This window comes from Onychostoma macrolepis, chromosome 11 (assembly GCF_012432095.1).
Source record: "Onychostoma macrolepis isolate SWU-2019 chromosome 11, ASM1243209v1, whole genome shotgun sequence".
Taxonomy (NCBI): Eukaryota; Metazoa; Chordata; class Actinopteri; order Cypriniformes; family Cyprinidae; genus Onychostoma; species Onychostoma macrolepis.
In genome coordinates, this window is record NC_081165.1 from 16,719,827 (window position 1) to 16,735,865 (window position 16,039).

Here is a 16,039-nt window from a genome sequence, read left to right on the forward strand (position 1 = left end):
TCAGAAGTAAATTGTATTGATTTCTTTTTTTTCTTTCTTTTGACAACATGTGCCTTATACAAAAGAGTTTATCCTGACCAGTTTATCACCTTATAAATGTCTAGAAGATATAAATGAAGATATAAATGTCTAGAAGTTTAGGTCTTTACTGAATTGTTAAAATTGTAAAAAAGATTCTGTCTTCATTTACTCTCCCCAATGTCTTTCCAAACTTTTAAGACTTACTTTCTTCTACAAAACACAAATGAAGATATTTTGAAGATGCTGGTGAACACACTGTTTTGGTAACTAATGACTTATATTGAACCGATAAAAAAAAAAAAAAAGTTAAGATTTCTCAAAACATCTTTTGAAAAGAAAAAATCATACTGGTTTGGAACGACATGAGAGTGAAACAATGATGACAGAATTTTCAGTTTTGGGTGAATTATCTGTTTAGCATATCTAGACATATGCAAAATAAATGCATAATAAGGTATTTACGGTTTACTATATATATACACAATATGAATATCTGTTTTGGAGTCTTGGATAGTCCTGTACAGCCACACATTTAATCATATATGCCTCAATTGTTTATCCAGGTCTTACAAGTATGAAAATACTCGCCTTGGAATTATAAGGTTCTATCTGACATTTTTGTCAAAATTGAGTTATTCACATATTCTTATTCTGTGACTACTTATTTACATTATGTGATGTTTTTTTTTTTTTAAGTTTTGTACATTTTAGGACGTTTTATTTAGAAAACAAAAAGGTTCTATCTACAAAGTCGAACTCTAACTTGGTTCTATAAGGTTCTATCTGTGAATCCGCCAATCAGCACTTGGAATGCACGCAAGCGGACCAATCAGGATCAACGTTCTTTGTCATGTCGCCGGACTGCTCCGTAACAACAGGAAAGATTAAACATTAAACAACAATAATTACGTGTCTGCATAATCAATAAGTGCAATTCACCTTTATTCCACAAAGTGGCACTGTTTAAAACATAATAATGACGTGATTTGTCACTCATAATTAGCTCATGCATAAAACAAATAATCATCTACAAAAATTGAACTGGCTTGAATGGCTTTACTGCAGAGCAATTACTGCACATAATGAAATATAAGTGTCACTGTCGTTTGATGGTGGATGTGGTGAATAGCGATCAAAATGTTGTTTTTGAAGATGTTGAAAACGATAGTTTTGAGAATATATTGAGATCGTGAATATGAGCCAGATGCGCTCTGATGATGGCAGTGATGGTAAAGTCTGCTCAAATCGAACCCTTCTAAGTTTCAAAAGGTAAGAAAGTATGCTTATTTTATTCTTTTTTTCCATTTTATTTTATGTTCTTAAAATATCAGGAGAGTTTGCTATTGCAGCAATTAGAGATCCATCCGTGCTGGATATAAGTCTGGGTCGCTAAAGACCCGAATATGTAATGATTGGCGAAATATTCATGCAGTTTAAAGTCTTAAAATGTCTTAAATTTTACTAAATTAAGCCTTAAATATCAAATAGTCAACAATTTAAACGATGGGGTCTTAATTACAACAATAAACGTCAGCATGTTATCTCTCGGCCATACTGATTTAAAGAGAATGCCATTTTCCCTGTCCTGCTTTTTGTGGAATAACGTCCTGGTCAGATGGATTAGAGTAACATTAGCTGCCTTAACTGTTCCCTCAATAATGTGTTTAATTACCCACTATAATCCTAGCTAAAATTAACATTAACACTGAACAAAATATTTAGTAGGCTATTGCCCTTTGTGCCTAACTTAACCTTAGAAAAATTAATTGTCCAAAAATATGGAATAAATGTGATAAAGAAAGCATTAAATTTAATTAAATATGTTTTAAAACAAATTATAAAAAAAAAAAAAAAAAAAACGATTTGTATTTCTTGAAAATTGTTGCTTCAATTAATGTTTTGCAAGATAGAACCTTAATTCCAAGCGGAAAATGACTTTTTAGAATTAGAAGGTTCTATCTGCATTTGACCTGTTTCAAAAATCCCCATTTAAAAATTTGAGAGGATTTTGATATTGTACATTTAGGGTCTCTGTCATATTCATGTAGGAAAGAGACTTGTTCCCCATATCATTTTTGCTATATGGAATGCAAAAACTTTGAGGCTCAATATCTCAAAACCACTCAGAATGCAGATAGAACCTTATAATTCCAAGGTGACGTAGTGCTGTCAAACGGTTAATCGCGATTAATCGTATCCAAAAAAAAAAAGTTTTTGTTTACATAATATATGTGTGCATACTGTGTATATTTATTATGCATATATAAAGACACACATACAGCATATATTTTGACGATATTTACAAGTATTTACGTGTATATATTTATATTCATATAAATTATATCATATGTAAATATATTAAATATACAAACGTAACATATTTTTCTTAAATATATACATGCATGTGTGTGTATTTATATATACATAATAAATATACACACACCGTAAAAAAAAAAAAAAGTTGAGCCAACTTAAAATGTTAGGCAACCAGCTTCAGCAGATTTTTGAGTTTGCTCAACTTATTTTTGTGGTAGATTTTCAGATTTTTGTTGTATAAACTTAAAACGACATGTTGAGAAAAATCAAAAATCTGCCGGAGCTGGTTGCCTTAAAATTTTAAGTTGGTTCAACGTTTTTTTGTTTTTTTTACAGTGTAGTACAGAAACATATATTATGTAAACAAAAACTTTTATTTTGGATGCGATTAATCGTTTGACAGCACTAGAAACCCCCTTTTTTCTTTCCACTCTGTATGGGAATTTGGACAAGAATCAGTTCTGTTGAAATGGCTACATTGGCTTCAGCATTAATTTCACTAGCAAATGCGCTGTATCGTGCTTCTTCTGATCTGTACGATGAGCAGCTTATGAAATGTTAATAGAAGCCCTTCTATATAAATTGCAGAATCTCATAGATGATAGAGACCAAGCTTTTAACCTCCCTGAATGAGGAACAATCTAGAATGCAAACATTTGTCATGTAGTGTCATGTAGTAATAGAGATTCACTGTTGATTCACATTAATGATCGTCTCTCTCTCTCCCTTTTTATTGACTATCGCGATGATCCTTGCATTAAGATTCAAGGTCTGTCATGATGGTGGCTGCCATCATTTTCTCAGATGGGGATTTAAGACATAAGTGTTAGGAGGAGAGAAGACCAAGCGGATTCACATGCTCAGGGTTTCTGATGGCAAGAACTACGCATGCCTGACAGCAGGCAATTGCAGAAATCTACCTCATTTCCTGAGATATGGAGGGAACATCAGCCCTCATTTACTTAGTTGGATGTGGTGTCAGATGGGATGAACCAACTCAAATCGCTTCTCGCCTCATTTAGAGATCAGAAGAGAGAGACACAGAATGGATGAATCTTAAAACCTTGAAGGCGCTCTGCAGAGAGGCACGTGAATCCTCATATCGCCTGCTTATCTCTCAGAGACCCCCTCTGGAACCGGCTGACAAGGTTTCAGTGAAGAACAGCCTGAAAACGGGCTTAATTAGGCTTGCTTTGAGGACTTTTAACAATTGTGTTATCGACAATTGCAGCGCTGGTATGGATCCAGGTTTCCCGGCTTCTGCTTGGTGGATCTGTATCTATTTGTACTAAATATCCTTCCAGGCGTCACCCTCATCAGAGAAAATAAGTGATATTGTATAAAATGGAAAAATACTAGATACAGTTTCAAGGACAGCTTCCACACATACCAAGTACTATAAAGATGCACACTTTAAATCTTAAAATAAAGATAAATAAACTCCTGCTTTGTTCTTTTTAATTAGCAGAGCTTGCTGAGGCAAACATCACTATTACTATTACTCATAAGGCCAATTAGGGATTTGAACAAAGAGCTTACCTTAGGTATTGCATGTAATTCGTCCCTGTTTGAGCTACGGCCGTTAATGGTACCTCAAATCATGTGGCTTGTTGAGAAGGGCTGTGCTATTATTTTTTTTTAAGTAATTGTACTACCGGCGTATGATAAAACAGCTGAAGTATACAACTACATTAAAGAGAACCCAAGCCTGGTGGGATGTTTACATGTAAAAACAGAATTATTATTAAATATTATTTTAATTTTAAATTTAGATTCAGTTAAAATAACTGTAATTGTAAATGTAAATGTAATTTATTTCTTTGATGGCAAAGCTACATTTTCAGCATCATTACTCCAGTCTTCAGTGTCACTTTCCTTCAGAAATCATTCTAATATGCTGATTTGGTGCTCAAGAAGCATTTCTTATAATCAATTTCTTATTATTTTCAGGATTATTTGATGAATAAAGTAAACAGAAATGTTCTAGACATTATAAATGTCTTTACTGTTACTTTTGATCAATTTAACGCATCCTTGCATAATAAAAGTATTAATTTCTAAAACCTTACGGAGCAATTTTGGTTTAAGGTTCAAAAAACACATTATTTTCCATATACTGTACATTATTGTTGCTCCTCTCTGAAACACGTCGATTTTTACAAAGCTCATCGTTCTGAAAAGCGATGTGTGCTCTGATTGGCCAGCTGTCCAGTGCGTTGTGATTGGCCGAATACCTCAAGCGTGTGATGGAAATGTTACATCCCTTACCATATTTGGAAATGCAGTGTCTCTACAACATGGTGGCAGTAACAATACTACAGCGAGAATAAAAGTTACAACTTCTTTCTTTGGGTAAACATTTGGGCGGTGTTATGCAAATCATCTAACACAGTGACGTAGATATGTGGGGTGTGTTTAAATAAGGTGTTTTAGGAAGGTGTGGACGAGCCTTACATTTTATAAAGAATATCTGGTAACACTTTACAATATGGGTGCACAAATATGCATTAAATAATGCTTAACTAATGCACAGATAATCATGAGTTAATGTATAACTCATGATGAACTAAACCATTTATTATTGACTACTGCATCAGCAACTAATGAACATTCGATATGATTCAAAGATTAAGTAATCAATAAATTGTTATCAGTTAAATGCGTCATAATATATTAACTACCTAATAATTTATTTTATTAACTAATGAAGTAAATTCATATGTTAATTACCACATTGGGTCGAAGCCATGCCTTTAAACTTCCAGTTGTCTGCTTTAATTAATCATTGGCTAATGATTTGCAGGGGTATCATTATGTTATGACTTTACTTGTTGAGGCACATGACTATTAACTAATTGTTAAGTAATATGTCATTGTGGTTATAGATTTTGAATTAGTTAGTTAGTCGAGTGCCTCAACAAGTAAAGTCATAACATAATGATACCCCTGCAAATCATTAGCTAATGATTAATTAAAGCAGACAACTGGAAGTTTAAAGGCATGGCTTCGACCCAATGTGGTAATTAACATATGAATTTACTTCATTAGTTAATAAAATAAGTTATTAGGTAGTTAATATATTATGACGCATTTAACTGATAACAATTTATTGATTACTTACTCTATGAATCATTTAGAATGTTAATTTGTTGCTGATGCAGTAGTCATTAATAAATGGTTTAGTTCTTCATGAGTTACACATTAACTCATGATTATCTGTGCATTTGTTAAGCATGAATTAATGCATATTAGTGTCACCGTATTGTAAAGTGTTACCGAATATCTCTTTGGGTTTGCGACTTTAGACGTTGCAACTTTATGGATCTTATACATGCACAAAGACAAAGGGAAACTTGAAATCGCATGAAATGACCTCTTATAAAGGGGTATTTGTAAAGAAAACGTTTAAAATTTTTAAAAAGTCACATTGCTAAATATACAGTAAAACCGTCAAAACTAAGATATAGTGATTAACCCTTTACATCCCTATGGTAAAGTGGTAAAATAATAACATAAAATAACATCTACCAGCAGGAGGGCATTGCTAACCAACACTACCCTGCCCCCTCATGCAGGACAAAACATGTTGACCCAGGAGCACGTCCTACTTGGCAAAATCACAGGCACCACATTCTATTGGCATAGTCATGTATGAAGTGGTTTTCATCAGTAATCCTTTAGTGGTGATCACATGAGTCAGGGATTCCACTGAGCTCAGGCATTAGTGCTAACTTCGTTAGTATTACTCACGACGGAGAAATGATTAAAGTGTTTGGAGAGAAACTGTTGCTATATACTGTTGATTTTTCTGAATTGCAGGGCACATTGTGAGTTTTCTCTGTGACCATCATGTTAGACTGTAATGATTCTGCAATTTCTAAGCAGCCTCGCAGTGTGAAATGCAATTTTTATTGAATCAAGACTTCAGTAAACGTATATAGTAATCTGCAGTGATGGTGTTTTTTTTATGCTGAGACTACATTGATCTTGAGTTTAAGATAAAAGCTTGCCTAAACAGTCCCCAGGTTGAAAGAAAAGAGACTGACAGGGCACATTGGATGCTGATGTGAAAGAGGGTAGAAGTTTAATGAGGGTGAGGTGATCTAAGGATCATAAGGTTGAGTAACGGTACTGCTGTAATTGGCCTATCCTGGATCCTGTGTTAAATGTATACTGCTGAAGACATCTGAGTAATGACTGAATCTTTCTGCAAAGGGTGTGGAAACATGGAAATGTAGTAAGCGGTTGTTTCCGTTTCCCTCCATTACCCAGTTTAAAGTCAGTCTGAATACATTTCTGTCTGGCTTTAAAGGGATAGTTCACCCAAAAATGAAAATTACCCTAACCCTCAAGCCATTCTAGGTGTATATGTCTTTCTATTTTCTCTCGTGAACGTGTGTATGACAGTTAGCAGAAACAAGAGATTACAGTTTATAAAGTTTAAAATATGGAAATTACACAAACGCATTGCTTTGCCTCAAAAGGCCTTTATAAACTTTTATTTTGGGTGATGCCTTTAAATTCAGTTTTTAGTTTTCCCATTGGTTAAGCAAATAGGTAATTTTGTCATTTTCTGGCAATGCCACTGGTCAAATATGGAATTATTAAGATTTATATATTAAATCATGTTAAAATATATTAATTTGTATATAAAATAATTGGTAACACTTTACAATAAGGTTCATTAGTTAACAACATTAGTAAACATGAACTAAGAATGAACAATACTTCTACAGCATTTATTAATCTTAGTTAATGTTAATTTCAGCATTTACTAATGCATTATTAAAATCATAAGTTGTGTTTGTTAACATTAGTTAATGCTCTGTGACCTAACATGAATAAACAATGAACAACTGTATTTTCATTAACTAACATTAACAAAGTTTAATAAATAGTGTAATAAATGTATTGTTCATTGCTTGTTCATGTTAGTTAATACATTAACTAATGTTAACAAATGACACCTTATTGTAAAGTGTTACCAAATAATTATATTAATAGTTATAATATAATGTTTCATATATTGAAACTGATTTCAACATTGGTAATAATAATAAACGTTTCTTGAAAAAGCAAATTGGCAAACAGTATTAGAATGATTTCTGAAGATCTGTAATGATGCTGAAAATTCAGTTTGACCATCACTGGAATAAATTACATTTTTAAACATATTAAAATAGAAAACAGTTCTTGTAAATTGTAATAATATTTCTAATAATACTACTCAAAATATATTTTTTTGTGTTCCACAGGAAAAGAAAACCATACAGGTTTGGTATGACCGGACAGTGAATAAATAATGACTGAATTGTAGAAATGAAATGAGGAACACACACTAGCTTTAAAAAAATTTCCATCTTGACTCAAAAAGCCCACAGGTACGTTTTGCAGATGTCTGTCTTTAAGCCACACTCGCTCAATATTGACTGACAGTGACAAGTGGAGGTCTGGGTGTTAAAAATTGAGCTATTACATCCTACATCCAGACTCGCAGAGAAAATGGTCCGAATTGATTTTAATGGGACGTGTAGGACTATTATTGAGTAAGGCTAAGGGTCCCTAGCACTTCGGTTACCCCTCTCCCTCATTGAGTACAATAGCATACTGTTGAACCCACCCTCAACAACACCTCAACCTCCAAAGGTCAAGACACTCCAGCTCCAAGAACTGATTTATTGACTGACAGAGAAGCCTTTCACATTTTTAACACCAGTATGTTTAAACATTCATTCCTCCAGCCTTAAAAAGGCAAAAGACGTAAAGTTTCTCATTTATAAATGTACAAAAGCCTTCCTTTGTATTTATGAATTTTTTTTTGCAGTTACTACTACAGTTAATGATGTAGGCTACGCCTTTTTTCAACCTCAATGGAAAAGTTAAATTTCAGATACAGATAAAAATGAGAATGAAAATCAGAACTGTGAGATACAAGGTCACAATTATCTTTTTATTTGAAACCACCACAGCACAGATACGCAGGAGGATTTAGTTTAGTGGCTGAATTAATATATTTGGTCATCTTGATACTGAATATGTTGCATTTAATTGTCAATTAACTGCTGATTTTCTATAGTAGTTTCATTTTGAGTGGAAGAGCTCCGGAGAACATCTGCACTGTGTCGATGCAAGCAAGGTAAAAATATATGTACGTTTGTGTCAGATTTTTGCACACCAGTTTACCTAACATTAGTAACATTTACTAGTCAACATGGCAGTTACAGAACGTTGCCATGGTAAACTGCGCTGTCGTTTCAAACGACTTTTGTCAGCTTATTGAATTAAGTTACCGAATTAAAATTGTTTTTAACGAGCAACGCTTATCTTATATTAACATTAGGTTAACTAATGTGAAATTTAGTTCAGGTGTTAGTAGTTAATGTTGGCCAGTAGCCTGAGAAAATAAAATCGTATGTTAGCTAGGTTAAACTAGTTTTATGGCTAGCTGCCTTTCTAGTTTTAGAATTAGAATTAGTTTGTTATAGTTTTTAATGGTTTTTAGATTTACTGCATTTTTTTGTATTTGTGTTTTAAAGGCAACTGCAATGAAGCATCAAGAAAGACATGGACATGCCAGCCACCCTGAGACTGATAATTCATGGTAAGAAAACAACTATGTTTTTGAGAGATTTGTGTATTCTATATGAGGTTTACCTTTTAAAAGTGTGCCATTTCTTCTACTTGCTTTTCAGAGAAGACATTTCTGTCAAAGTGGATGGTGAGCAAAGATGGTGGCCACGTTTTGGAGCAGCACCTGGGTTTTGCAGATGGCTATGTATTCTTTGGCTGCTTGTCTTTATGTTTCTGTTGCCTAAAGATTCTTTGTGAGGATAAATCACAACAAAATGCACTGCAAACCGTCCTAAGACAGGAGAAATGGTGAAGATGCACTGTTCCAGAGTTGGAAGACTGTATTTTTATGTGTTTTACATGCAATGTTTTAAATAAAGAATTTGATATTTTGTAATTATTGTGTCTGTTTTAATTGAATGCCAGTAGTACCTATGTAGAGTAAAAATAAAATGAATTCTATATAAAAATTATAAAATCCAATGAAATCTATATTAAAATGAATGAATTACAGTAGTATACTGATAAATCAAATACAGTTTGCTACTGTAAATTGTAATTACAGTAACTTACTGGCAACAGTGTTGCCAGTAAGTTACTGTAAAAACCCTTTGAAATGTCTAACAGTGTGTATTATACCCAATCTGGCTTCAAGTCTTAATCTGTTACCTTTGCCTCATAATTGGAATCAGCATGTGATCTCGCTGCTGATCACATTGACAGACCCCTTCGGTGTTACTTGTTGGGACTTTTTTTGTGGAGATTGCTGTGCGTGTCACACCCCCTTTCATTTTACTGTGTTGCTTGCTGTGTGTACTGATGTTAGAGGTAATGTTGCATTTAAAAAGTTTCTTTTCAAAACTTACTATGGCTGTTTACCAGCTTTTAGTTTCCCATTCTTGGTTTTGTTCAAGCTGATGGATGGTACTTCATGGGGATTTTATAATGCCTCTTCTAGTAGACATACTGAGAATAATGAAGCCATTAACCAGGAATCTTGTGCTGTTGTTCGATATCTTTTTGCAACCTACAGTACCTAGGTACTGTCAAGTGCATAATGTTTTAGTGACTGAAATGGTCTGCTTATATGGCTGAAAAATTCATTTTTAGCAACTTAAGTTGGAACTAACACTTTAAATCCAGTGTGTGACTGGTTTAGAACAAGACCACACTGTTCACGTCTGAGGCCAAGGTGATCGAAATTGTAAAAACACACCTTCATTGTGAATGATTTGTCCTTTGGGTTTGGATATTGCCTATTAGTCTTTAAGTAACTGTGCAAGTATGGTGATTTATTACCTTTAAAAAATTATCTTATACATGCAGTTTGAACAGGTTACAAAGCGTGCTCCCTTACTTTGTCACTTCCTAGGTTGATTTGTTCCTAGTGCGACAGAGTCAAGTAAAATTGCCATGACTCTGACAACACATTCCATTTTAATGAACATTCTGATAGAAAAAAGTGCCTAAAAATCTTATCTTATTCAGAAGGTTTGCATATGAAATCTATTCCTTTTGTGAACGCACGATTTGGATATTCAAAGCTTCAATTTAGTGTAATTACTGTAATTGCATCAGGGTGTCATTGAGCACAATGTTAAAAATGGCATCATCTCGAACACATGGAGGCATGACTGAAACAGCAATATAAGTTGAAGGTAATAGTGATATATAGTTTTAAACTGAGTCAGCAAGTTACAGTGAGGACCGCTACTTAAAATTGAGACATACATCATTTGAAATGCAATTCAAAAAGGGAATACAACAGCATGAAAAGTTCCTGTTTTGAGTGATTACATTGTAGCACAACACAAAGCAAACTGTCTGCCTGCTTGCCTGGAAAAATGGTTCACTCATCAGCTAAACAGGCAGCTTGATCTTGGCATAGGAGCAGTGTCGGAAATAATGTAGGTCAGCTACCCTTTTAAAAGGTAGTTACACTACAAGCTGCTAACAAAATGTAGCTAACTACATTCAAGCTATATGGAGCATTTGTCATTTCAGTATCAAAAATGTGTTCCGTATCGGTAACACTTTATTTTAAGGTGTCTTAATACATAGTAATTACCTAATTAAGTACTTAGCTGTTGTACTTACATGAAACAAAATGTACTTTCCATGTAACTAAGTTATGGAACAGCCTGTACTTACAGTTTGTAATTATGTACATGTAATAGGCAGCTACTGTTACACATATGTAACAGACCGAGTCTGTTACACAGCTACTTGTACACTTAAGTACAATCTTGATACACTTTATTTTAAGTAGCTTATGTCTGTGTACTTTTATAATTACGTTGTATAAAGTCTGCAACACATATGTAACAATCTTTTGGTTACATAAGTAGCTGTGTAACAGACTCGGTCTGTTACATATGTGTAACAGTAGCTGTCTATTACATGTACATAATTACAAACTGTAATTACAGGCTGTTCCATAACGTAGTTACATGGTAAGTGCATTTTGTTTCATGTAAGTACAATGGCTACTATTAAGTACTTAACTAGGTAATTACTCTGTATTATGGACACCTTAAAATAAAGTTTTACCAAATTAAATTATGGTAACAACATTAAATATAACTTAATTTTACAGCAAATACAACTAAAAGACACCCTCATGTCTTAGAATTTTTTTGAACATACAATAAAACCCCACTGGGGTCCACGGTTGTTTTTGACCCCACTGAGTTTCATTGTAACATTCTTAAAAATGTTTTGTGTTCTACAGAAGTAATACAATGTGATGGTGAGGAATGCTGATAGAATTTCATTTAATTTTATTTGTAGTTAAATTATATTTTAATCATTATATTTAAATTTAATCCCTTTAATCCTTGGCTGACTAAAAACAGGGGTTAAAATGAATCGCTAAACCATTATTTTAATGAGTGAATTATTTATTTATGTGACCATGTTAAAAAACTGGTTCACTCAGTGAAGCAACATATTTGAGAGACGACATTTTGTGTTTAAAGGGGTCATGAACTGCCTTTGTTTTTATTTTTTAAGGTCCACTTATAATTGTTAGGAGTTGGGACTTCAGTTTGGTCTTTTTCTGTTTCATCTATCTGTTCTTGTTTTCCCTTAATTGGTTTTGTTCCGGTTTTCCTCATTAGTTCTTTATTAGTTAATTAAGGTTAAGTTGGTTCACCTGGGTTTTGTCATTATCTCATTTACTCCCTAGTTTTAGTTTGCTTTATAAGCATTCAGTTTGAAGTCCAATTTTGTCGAGTCTTGAAGTTATCTTTGTGTTGTTTGCTTTGTTACTGAACTCATTATTGCTATTAAAGAACCTGATTGCACCGTTCCTTCGTCTCCCCGTACTCCTTGGGATCAACACGTAACAATAATGTTATCAAGATTTTTACATCACAAAAAAATAGAAGTAATAGCTTAGTTTCTGTCCTGTTTTGACCCCCCCTCGCTATGATTATCTAATGGTTATGTATCTGTCCTTCACAGATGGACGCTGTTGTGGTTTAAGTTAAAAATGCATAACCTAAATACTCCTATGAAACGATCTGTAATAACAGATAAAGCAATAGTGATCACGTAATAATAACAGTTTCACTTGTATGTTGTGACATTACTGTCGGATCCAATTCAGTCTTTTAGTTTCAGTCTTTCTGAAAAATCCTGTGTTGAATTGTGCCTTGTTTGTAAACAAATCCATGGTAAAATGAAGTGAACAAAGGACCAAGTACTTACTGACATTATGTGGAACTTTATTAAAAATAAAATACGTCAAATAAAGTTTATCGTTTGGTGTCCGCATAGACTTGTGTTTGCCACTCTTGTCATTTACCTACTATGTGCACGAATCGGTGGGCGGGGCTAAACAGGCAGTGATGTAGAAGTAGGCTTTGATCATCTTTTGCGGAGAGAGGGGTTTAGTCACACTATTACGTCATAAAGTGGCACATTCCACAACCTGTCATTTTGGCTTCAATAAAAGCTGTTTTTAGACTAACGAGAAAGTTTTGCATTTTGAAACTTACAGAATGTTTTTATAGCGCAATGACCTCTTATATATTGAAAGATCATGACCCCTTTAAAGTTTGTGGCAGCAATACGGTGTGATGAAAAGTAAAACAAGGCTATACTGCAACTTTACTAAAAAATAGTGTGTTGACCAGAAAACTTCCAATACTTTGTAAAAAGATAAAGTGCTGTCGCTACTTAAAAATAGTTACTAGCATAGAATATAGTAGCATTACAATGATTTTTTGGTAGCTACTCCCCAACACTGCTTAGGAGGTACAACAAGGGATATTCATTTCATAGCTGTCAGGAAGAAAGTTAACATTACATGGAAGCAAACTGAATAGAGCTCTACCACAATTTCTTTAATGCTCCTAAAAGTGTCCCCACATCCTTCACACCCTCAAAGCGTGTTTAAGAGGGTGCAAGAGTTGAGCGACAGTCAGCATCTCCTCTCTGACCTTGTACAGATAAGAAATTGGCTTTGCCTTTGCTGAGTGGAAGCTGAGAAGTGAAGCTTGTCTAGGTTTCCCTTCACAGGAAAGGACAAAATGTCACAGGTCGCAATGACTCGTCTCTCTCTCACAGCACTTCAGTTCTAGGTCAGAGTCCAGTGGCCGATTGATAAACTAATATGACATTTCTTTGGATCTCTGCTTTAGATATAAACCAGCTGTGTCTAATATCTGAAGGTGTTATCATCACTCAAAATATATGTTCTGTTGTTAGGTTTACATTGTAGTGCAGAGAAGGACAAAAATGTGTTAACACTCCTTATAGATAGTGCCTTTGACCTGACCATACAGAACCAAGAGTATCACGTTTTTATATGACAACCCTGTGTTTTCAAAATCACTTGATTTTAATTTATCCTGTCTCTGCGACAGCAGCCGATGAAAGCAAAGCCTAGAGATACGTATGAAACAAAGGCTTGAGGAAAAACGTGAATAAACATGCTGTCACGAATCCAGTATGTGCACTTCCGTTCGTTCACCACCAGAGGTCACTCGCTCATCATATTGACTTTCACACCACACATCACATGGACTGCATTTCCCATCAGCCATCTCACCAATCACACACACAGCTGTCACCAATCACTCATTGCACTAATCACAGGCACACCTGATCACACAGCATCACTAATCACACACACTATTTCAACCCTGGACATTCTCTCCCTCGTTGCAGAGTATTGTATGCATTATTGCTGCCCTACAGAGCCCTATTAGTTTTCCTAGCCTTCCTTGCCTTGCCTTGCCTTGCCTAGCCTAGCCTTGCCTTTGTCGGATTGTGTTTCCCCTGCCTGGACTATCACTCACGTTTTGGATTACCTCTCTTGTCTAGCCCTCTTGATACTGTTCGCTGTCGCCTGACCCACGCCTGTTTCAGATAACTCTTTGCATTGCCTTTATATACCTGTCTGCCATTGTTTGACCCTGCCTGTTTGACCACGTCTCTGTTGCCAATAAAAGTCTGCAAATGGATCCGCACGCCTCTCGTCTCGTCAGCCCTGTTACAGAATACTCGGCCGCACAAGGATCCAGTGGCTTTTCTAGTGGACATTGGCCAGGTATGGACGCAGCGATCTTGTTGCTAGCCCTCAAGCAGGGTACGCGATCACTCGAGGGTTACATAACGGAATATTTGGCTTTGGCTAATAGCTCCGAATTACCGGACCATATGTTAATAGATTTTTTCTGTGAGGGTATTAACCAGCCACTCAGATCACGACTAACCCTTGAAGCTCCCCGTTCTTCTCTAAGTGACTTTATGGAGTACGCTTTAATGACTGTTGGTTCAGCATTTACTGTGGGTATCGCGGAGGAACGTGACACTGCATTCAATTGTATGATCACAGCAGCGCTAGAGCACGCTCACAAAATGGCGGTCACAACAACACCTCGTCATGTCATTGCTGCCATTCATGAGCCGAGTCAAGTCGCCGTTGATCGTCACGAATCAAGCCAAGTCACAGCTGATCTTCACGAGTCAAACTAAGTCAAAGCTGATCTTCACAAGCTAAGTCAAGTCACCGTTGATCTTCACGAATCAAGCCAAGTCACAGCTGATCTTCACAAGCTAAGTCAAGTCACCGTTGATCTTCACGAATCAAGCCAAGTCAAAGCTGATCTTCACGAGTCAAACCAAGTCAAAGCTGATCTTCACGAATCAAGCCAAGTCAAAGCTGATCTTCACAAGCTAAGTCAAGTCACCGTTGATCTTCACAAATCAAGCCAAGTCACAGCTGATCTTCACAAGCTAAGTCAAGTCACCGTTGATCTTCCCGAATCAGGCCAAGTCACAGCTGATCTTCACAAGCTGAGCCAAGTCACCGTTGATCGTCACGAATCAAGCCAAGTCACAGCTGATCTTCACAAGCTAAGTCAAGTCACCGTTGATCTTCACGAATCAAGCCAAGTCAAAGCTGATCTTCAAGAACTAAGTCAAGTCACGGTTGATGTCAGAGAGTCGAGCCAAGTCACAGTTGGTCGTCATCAACCGAGTCACGTCTCAGCTGATCATCCAGAGTCCCTTCACGTCTCAGCTGATCATCCAGAGTCCCTTCACGTCTCAGCTGATCTCCCAAAGTCAAGTCACGTCACGGCTGTCCGTCCAGAGTCACGTCACATCACGGCTGTCCATCCAGAGTCACGTCACGTCACGGCTGTCCGTCCAGAGTCACGTCACGTCACGTCTCAGCTGCCCGTCCAGAGTCACAGCACGTCACAGCTGTCCGTCCAGAGTCACGTCACGTCTCAGCTGACCCCCTAAGGTCAAGTCACGTCTCAGCTGTTCGTCCAGAGTCACAGCGTCACGTCTCCGCTGACCTTCCAGAGTCACAGCGTCACGTCTCCGTGTGTCTCCATTCTCCCTAGTTCCCAGGCTCTGCTGTGGGTTCCTGATCCGTCGTGGTGGGCTCCTGCTCTATCTGCTCCACCGTGGTGGTCTTCGGGTCCGTCTGCTCCGCTCTGGTGGTCTTCTGCTCCACCTGCTCCGCTGTGGTGGTCTGCTGTCTGGCTCTGGTGGTCTTCTGCACCACCGTGGAGATCTTCTGGTCCGCCCTGGTGGGCTCAAGCCCTGGTGGGCTCAAGTCCCGTCGGCTTCGTCCTGGTGGGCTCCGGTCTCGTCTGCCCCATCGGCTCCG

The 16,039-nt window shown here is 36.3% G+C and overlaps 1 long non-coding RNA gene across 1 annotated transcript; it reads left to right on the forward strand.

Annotated features, from left to right (window-relative positions):
• Nucleotides 1–917: 917 nt before the first annotated feature.
• Nucleotides 918–9,239, forward strand: LOC131549724 (uncharacterized). Its single transcript, XR_009273476.1, has 4 exons — nucleotides 918–1,290; nucleotides 7,593–8,473; nucleotides 8,874–8,938; nucleotides 9,030–9,239. It is a non-coding gene; the product is annotated as an uncharacterized LOC131549724 (long non-coding RNA).
• Nucleotides 9,240–16,039: the final 6,800 nt, after the last annotated feature.